The following is an 8,069-nucleotide window of genomic DNA, read 5'->3' on the forward strand; positions in this document are numbered from 1 at the left end:
AACTGCAACGGCCGGCCGAAGTGGTCGAGCGGTTCTAGGCGCTTCAGTCTATGACTGCGAGACCGCTACGGGCGCAGGTTCGAATCCTGCCTCGGGTATGGATGAGTGTGATGTCCTTAGGTTAGTTAGGTTTAAGTAGTTCTAAGTTCTAGGGGACTGATGACCTCAGATGTTAAGTCCCATAGTACTGAGAGCCATTTGAACCATTTTGAACTGCAACGACATGATAAAGAAGATGACGGTGACGACAATTCTGATTTCATTATTAGGTTTTTGGTTGGTAAAAATTATGTGGTGCAAGAAAAGTGTAGTAGCTAAAACAGCAAAAAAGCCCTCTCAAAATACACTACTGGCCATTAAAAGTGCTACATCACGAAGATGAGGTGCTACAGACGCGAAATTTAACCGACAGGAAAAACATGCTGTGATATGCAAATGATAAGCTTTTCAGAGCATTCACACAAGGTTGGCGCCGGTGGCGACACCTACAACGTGCTGACATGAGGAAAGTTTCTAACCGATTTCTCATACACAAACAGCAGTTGACCGGCGTTGCCTGGTGAAACATTGTTGTGATGCCTCGTGTAATGAGGAGAAATGCGTACCATCACGTTTCTGTCTCTGATAAAGGTCGGATTGTAGCCTATCGCGATTGCGGGTTATCGTATCGCGACGTTGCTGCTCGCGTTGGTCGAGAGCCAATGACTGTTAGCAGAACATGGAATCGGTGGGCTTAGGAGGGTGATACGGAACGCCGTGCTGGATCCCAACGGCCTCGTATCACTAGCAGTCTAGATGACAGGAATCTTATCCGAATGTCTGTAACGGATCGTGCAGCCACGTCTCGATCCCTGAGTCAACATATTGGGACGTTTGCAAGACAACAACCATCTGCACGAACAGTTCGACGACATTTGCAGCAGCATGGACTATCAGCTCGGAGACCGTGGGTGCGGTTACCCTTGACGCTGCATCACAGACAAGAGCGCCTGCGATGGTGTACTCAACGATGAACCTGGGTGCACGAATGGCAAAACGTCATTTTTTCGGATGACTCCAGGTTCTGTTTACAGCGTCATGATGGTCGTATCCGTGTTTGGCGACATCGCGGTGAACGCACAATGGAAGCATGTATTCGTCATCGCCATACTGGCGTATCACCCGGCGTGATGGTATGAGGTGCCATTGGTTACACGTCTCGGTCACCTCTTGTTCGCATTGACGGCACTTTGAATAGTGGACGTTACATTTCAGATGTGTTACGACCCGTGGCTCTACCCTTCATTCGATCCCTGCGAAGCCCTACATTTCAGCAGGATAATGCACGACCGCATGTTGCAGGCCCTGTACGGGTCTTTCTGGATACATAAAATGTTCGACTGCTGCCCTGGTCAGCACATTCTCCAGATTTCTCACCAACTGAAAACGTCTGGTCAATGGTGCCCGAGCAACTGTCTCGTCACAATACGCCAGTCACTACTCTTGATGAACTGTGGTATCGTGTTGAAGCTGCATGGGCAGCTGTACCTGTACACGCCATCCAAGTTCTGTTTGACTCAATGCCCAGGCGTATCAAGGCCGTTATTACGGCCAGAGGTGATTGTTCTGGGTACTGATTTCTCAGGATCTATGCACCCAAATTGCGTGAAAATGTAATCACATGTCAGTTCTAGTATAATATATTTGTCCAATGAATACCCGTTTATCATCTGCATTTCTTCTTGGTGTAGCAATTTTAATGGGCAGTAGTGTATAACAGAATTTCTTCCTGGTCTCAAGCGGTGTGTAAGAGAATTACGGAAGAGTTGGCAGTGTTCAACAAGATTGTTAGTCAGGATATGATGGGTTCACTTGCGAAATACACCAATTTGAATATTAGAAACCTGATATGGGAAAACAATTCTGGAGAGAGGGACGTAACGGAAACTTCTAGGGAAGAAATCCGTGCTCTCATTGGAACACTTTTTTTATTGTTCTGAAGGATGGAAACAAAACAAGTGTTAAAGGACTTCGGAGTAAAAATGAAACTGGTGTGATGGCTCTTAGAGCTTGTATATGATACGGAAGGCTATCATTTCTCCTCGTAAGTGTGAAATTTGATGACGAGTTGACAAGAACGCATAGGCGTGAGGAAGATGTATTAGCATGAATCAGGTCATATTTTGGTCAATTTGGTATAAATTGTAAGGAACATTCTAGTTTGGAAAAGTCTCTACCCATAGATGAGATGCACACATTTTAGGGGAAGATGTTCATTCGTTCAATATATACCAGACAAACCAACCACATAAGGCTCCAAATTGTTTGCACTTTGCGATGCCGAAACCTTCTATATAGCATCAAGATACTGTAAAATATCTAAGAGTAGCTATCCAGAGCGATCTTAAGTGAAATGACGATATAAAACAAACATTAGGAAAGGCAGATGCCAGACTGAGATTCAAAGGAAGAGTCTCAAGGAAAGGTTCCTCACCCACAAAGGCTTACAAAGCGATTGTTCGACCGATTCTTGAGTATTTGTCATTTGTTTGGGACAGGATTGATAGGACAGACATAGAAGACCCAACGAAGAGCGGTGTGCTTCGCCACGGGGACGTGCAGTCGGCGCCAGAGTGTTTCGAAAATGCTCAACGAACTCCAGTACCAGACGCTACAAGAGAGGCGTTGCGCATCATGCAGAGGTTTAGTATTAAAGTTTAGTGAGAGGGGGCGGGGGTGGAGGTGAGAATCAGTGGTACCAGAAGCAACCTCCACCACACACAGTCAGGTGGCTTGCAGAATATTGATGTAGATCAGCCATACTGTGGAACACAACTGATGTCCTTACAAAGCGTTAAACCGTATAATATAGTGTATCGAGTGTCAAACATTCTGAATGGATACAATCGGAATCGTATTTTGATAATATTGGTGTATTACAGTCGAGTCGGCGTAAGCTAGCGCTGACAGTTGCTGTGGGGTGGGCGCGCTCCTATCTCAACCAGCCACGTAACGCGATTTTGTAAACATCTCAATGCCAACGCCTACGTGTTGTCGCAGCTCTACAAAAGGCTACTGTTTTCGCCTGCAATCGTTTGTGCTTCGCAGTTGAAAGCTGGCAACAGTGTTGCTAGTTGTCAGGGATCATTTTACACCGACTCCATTAGCAGTTTCTCTTTTACAGAAACATGTCATTTGCATTGGAACTCCGTAGAAAAATAAAACAGAAGTCTCTTTGGAATCCCTACCATTGAAATCCGGGAATGTTGTGTCTTCACCGTTTGGATATCATAATGGTGCTACATACGCCAAAAAAAGGGGAAAAGAAAAAAACCGTGCACAATGAAGGCACAGCTGATGAGGAAACGAAAAAGATACACATGATCAGGGCTACAACATAACAAACAGAACGGTTGACACTCTAGACCAGACGTCCATTAAATACTGTGTGGCTCGAGTAACAAGAAAATGGACAATGGCTATAAGGGTCGCTATACCAAATATCGCTGATATAAATGCCCAAATATTGTTTCAGTCCAATGCAGAAAACCCAACAAAACCTGGGAGAATATTTCTGAAACAGTTGTCTTAACAAATTATGAAAGCTCATTTACTTACAAGATACCATATCCCATTGTTTCCAGATGTTCCCAAAATATTTTTGGCACCTTATGAACTGGGAGAACCTGTTGGAGAGATGTAAACAAAGTATTATTTCAGTGTGTATGGTTGGGCATAGGTACATTGTGCCGAGTGCATTAGACCTCTGTGAAATGGTATTCTATGCTTATTGGTTGGCAACGAGAACTTGTGTGAAGTCTATATGTAAAATGTGTTATAAGTTTTTATTTTTTCCTTAAACAATTTTTCCATGTCATTTCGCTGTGTTAAACTAAAGAGTCCAACAGGTAATAGTCCCAATACTGAATTAAAGTGAAGTAAAACCAGGTGTAGAAATATGAAACCATAATTTGGTTGCAATATTTACACGTCTGTTATTTGAAACTGACAAACAATATTTTATTCAAAATAATCTCCATTGCTGTTTATACATTTCTCCCACCTCTCCGGCAGGCTATGAATGCCACGCAAAAAAAAGTTCTTCTTTTGAAGCGAACCTGTCAGCGAGCCATTTTTGTTCATTTTCATAGGAATTGAAGCGTTGTTCAGCGAGAGCGTGTGAAGATAATCGGACGGAGCCAAGTTTTGAGAATAAGCTGCATGCTCTAGTATTTGCCTCGATTGTTTCCCTGGCCCGTTTTGTTGTGTGTGATGGGCCGTTACCATGGAGCAATATGACTTTGAGTTGCCTTTCTCCATATTCCGGTGTTTTTCACATAAAACTCTATTTAAATCAATCATTTGCTGTGGGTAGCGATCAGTGTTAACGGTTTCACCAGGTTTTAGCAGCTTATAATAGATGACACCCTTCTAATCCCAACAAACACAAATCGTTGTCTTCTTTCCAAAGCGATCTGGTCTTGCAGTGGATGTCGATAGTTTGCCTGGATTCGTGGATGTCGACAGTTTGTCTGGATTCACCCATGATTTACGACGCTTAGGATTCTCAAAATATATCCATTTTCATCACCTGTCACTATCCGGTGGAGAAACGACTTTCTTTCGTATCCGGCAAGCAGCATTTCACAAGCGGTCGTTCGATTTGCTTCTGTCTTTCATTCAGTTCATGCGAAACCTATTTTTCCAATTTTTGCGTCTTTCCCAATGCTTTCAACCGAAGAGAAACGGCTTTCTGCGTCACATTCAATTGTTCTGCGAGTTCCTGTTGAATTGGAGTATCATCTTCATCCAATAAGGCCTGCAATTCGTTGTCTTCGAACATTTTGGTGGTTCCCGCGCTCGTGGTCTCTCACGTCAAAATCACCACTTTTGAATTTTTTCAACCACTCGGAACACTGTGTTTTCCTAAGAGCATGCTCGCCGAGAGTTTCGACAAGCATTCAATGCGATTGTGCAGCAGTTTTCTTCAAATGATAATAGAAAACCGATGCTGTCCGCAAATCGTAGCGCGTAGGCACAAAATTCGACATGTTGACGGGTTGAAAACAGAAACCTATGTATGGAACATGGGTTACTTTGTGTTGACATTCGTCGTCAGCCGTTAAAGGAAGCAAATGGTGCTACAGACAAGATTTCAAGGGTCCTATACTGACGGCTAGCACCATCTATAGGGAAATTGTTTCATACTTCTACACCTGGTTAATTTCACGGTGACGCGCTTTTGAGCAAAAGTGATCAGAAGTTCGCATAAAGTTGCAGCGCGTATACGGTGAATAAAAGTGACTGTTAATATGAGTACAGCACAAGTACCGCAATACAGCGGCTTTTAGATGGCCAGGACTACGCAACTTGAAAATTTGCGCCTGAGGCGTATTAGCATTTGGATGACCCGCGCGACTTCATAAAAGGTACGTTGAAACCTACGAAATCAAGTTTTTCTGTTAACGATAGGAAGGCGAAATCAAAACTAATACTTTCGATTGGTTCAACAAATTATGTTCACATAGAACCAGCCTCGTCAGCAAAGAAGGATGGGACAAACTGAAATACGCATCTGAAGATGGAAGTTTTCTCAACAGAAAATTAAAAAGTAAGAAATTTTATATTATTATTGGTTTGAAAGATATGAATTAATTATTAAAATGGAATTTTAATAGATTTTACCTCTGATAGTAAACATGACTTTTAAGAAAGCATTGAATAAATTGGTAATTACTGACTGAGAACACTGCATGAATGTTTCTTGCTTTGCTGGACGCAATACTATGAAAATGATAAAACATACCATAGAATAATTTTACTGCCCTTTCTAATTAAGCTGAACTCTGCCTTCCAGCATCGTCATTTCGTCAGACAGGCGAGCGCGTTGGTGGACGACATTGTTTGGAGACCAATGTCCGATCTGAATATTACGCGGTTCGCTTAGTAACATTGTCCGGGTTTTGAGAGAAAAAGATGGGTAAAAGTGACCTCAAGGACGTATAAATTACCATCAGATGGATTAAACGGAGAATGAACACTAACAGTGTTCGGCTGTGGCCACCAAACAATGCGCCAGCAACTTCTCTTCGGTGCAGCCTGAAACAGGACTAAAAAAAAAAAAAAAAAAATGCATAATAAAATCACATACAATATGAATAGCAAGGAAAGGGATCTTCAAATGACACAAGGCTAGTTAACATCAAATTAACATAATTGCTGAGGTTAAGCGTACAAGTGACACTTATACAGCTTATCTCGGTAGCGGAGGACAAAAGAGAGAGCGAACAAGTCGCGTTCCGCTTTTCTATAACGTTAGCAAACGAGTGTACCAACTACATTTTATTTCACAGAGTTTTCTTTACACATTTTAACTCATAGGTACTTCTTCACAAAATGATTCAAGAATAATTAAACATAGATCATCTCATTCGTACATCGTTTCTTTTAATTAATATACAAAATTATTTATATATGTAAAAAAATTTATAATATTTTCAGGCGTTAATTAAAATCGGGGCTACTTTTTTTTATACATTTGTAAAGTAACATTCAGAGGTTTAACCAGAAAAGTAAGATTACTTCCTGAATCTATAACTGCAAGATTGAACAAGAGTGCTTCATGGATGATATGTGAATAAAATAATTTCAGTCTCAAATGGTGTGACGAATGTTGGTTTGAAACTGCAGAAGAATGAATCGGCACTTTATTGTTAGCTAGACTACCATAGAAATATTCACCTATGAATATGGGTTTGTAAAGTTCGCGAAAAACCATTATAGCGAATAGTGTGAAGGTAAAGGTTCTACAGAATGTGAAAAATGAGCCAGATTCTCATGCTCCAAAGATAGATTCAACATTGGATTTATACCATAAATACAAGAAGATACATGTTACATATGCCAAAAGAGTGGACAGTTTTCATCACAGTGTAACGAAAGGTTGAGTATTAGAGAAAAGAAGCGTGTTAATTCTAGTAGTCCTGAGTGGAAAACTACTCATAAATGTAAGGTACTTTCCGCTTTTTATTCTTTTAGTGAAGCGAGTGACGAACATGCAGAGTAGTTTCTAGATTCAGGAGCATCGGTGCACATTATTAAAGCTCCATCAGTTTTGTATGATGTTCAATCAAGGACAGCCATTGGAATTTCCACATTTGATGAATCTAAGTTAAAGTGTGAACTCGCAGGTAATTTGACATGGACGTATATAAGGAGGGGGGGGAGGAGGGCGTCCAGGGGGTCCGGACCCCCCCCCCCCCCTTTCCTTAGTTTACACAAAAACGCCAATATTAGAAGAATACCCGCTTTTGAAACCCCGTGCCACAAAATAGTCGCGCACTGCGCTTAGTTGACGTAGTGACAAGCCATGGAGGAATGAGGCTGCAAAAAATAGCTGTGCCCTGCGGCGGAGTGTCTACCCCCACCCTCACCGTGTGTGCAACGGAAGTTAGTGCAATTTTGCTAACCGTAGCGGAATTCCGCTACGCGTATTGGAGTTTTTTGGCCATCGTGGCGTAGCGGCGAAATTATGAAATTGTTAAAAATGTAGCGGAATTCAACTTTCTTTGGCGAAATGTAAAACCCTCGTAAATTTTCACTGCCAAATACAAAACTTGTAATATATGCACGGGAATGCAGATACCAAACAGTCTTTCTCCATGATGACAGACATTAAAACTAAAAGACTTATTAAGCTACTCGCAGAAACGTTAAGTGACTTGTTGAAAGTATGACTAGACATCCAAAACAAGAACCGTTATTGATCATAATTATATTTCGTACACAATTACGGAGGAACATTTCCGTAAGTTCGAAAAACGTATCAATTATTATCTGAGAAGTGAAGGTGGTCAAAATATTGCTGCATCAGCAAATTCATACATTTCACTGTGATTTTAATAAAAATTGAAACGTTTCACACACACAATGCTAAAAAAAAAACCTTGTAAATTAATTCCTTACGCCTTAGCCAGTTCAGATTCCATATAAAGAGGCAAATTACCTGTCGCATCAAACTACAATTACTATATTAACAGCAACTATTTGAATGAAGCACGATATTCAGGTCCATCACTGGACACTGTCGT

The sequence above is a fragment of the Schistocerca cancellata genome, chromosome 2 (genome assembly GCF_023864275.1).
Source record: "Schistocerca cancellata isolate TAMUIC-IGC-003103 chromosome 2, iqSchCanc2.1, whole genome shotgun sequence".
NCBI classification, from domain to species: domain Eukaryota; kingdom Metazoa; phylum Arthropoda; class Insecta; order Orthoptera; family Acrididae; genus Schistocerca; species Schistocerca cancellata.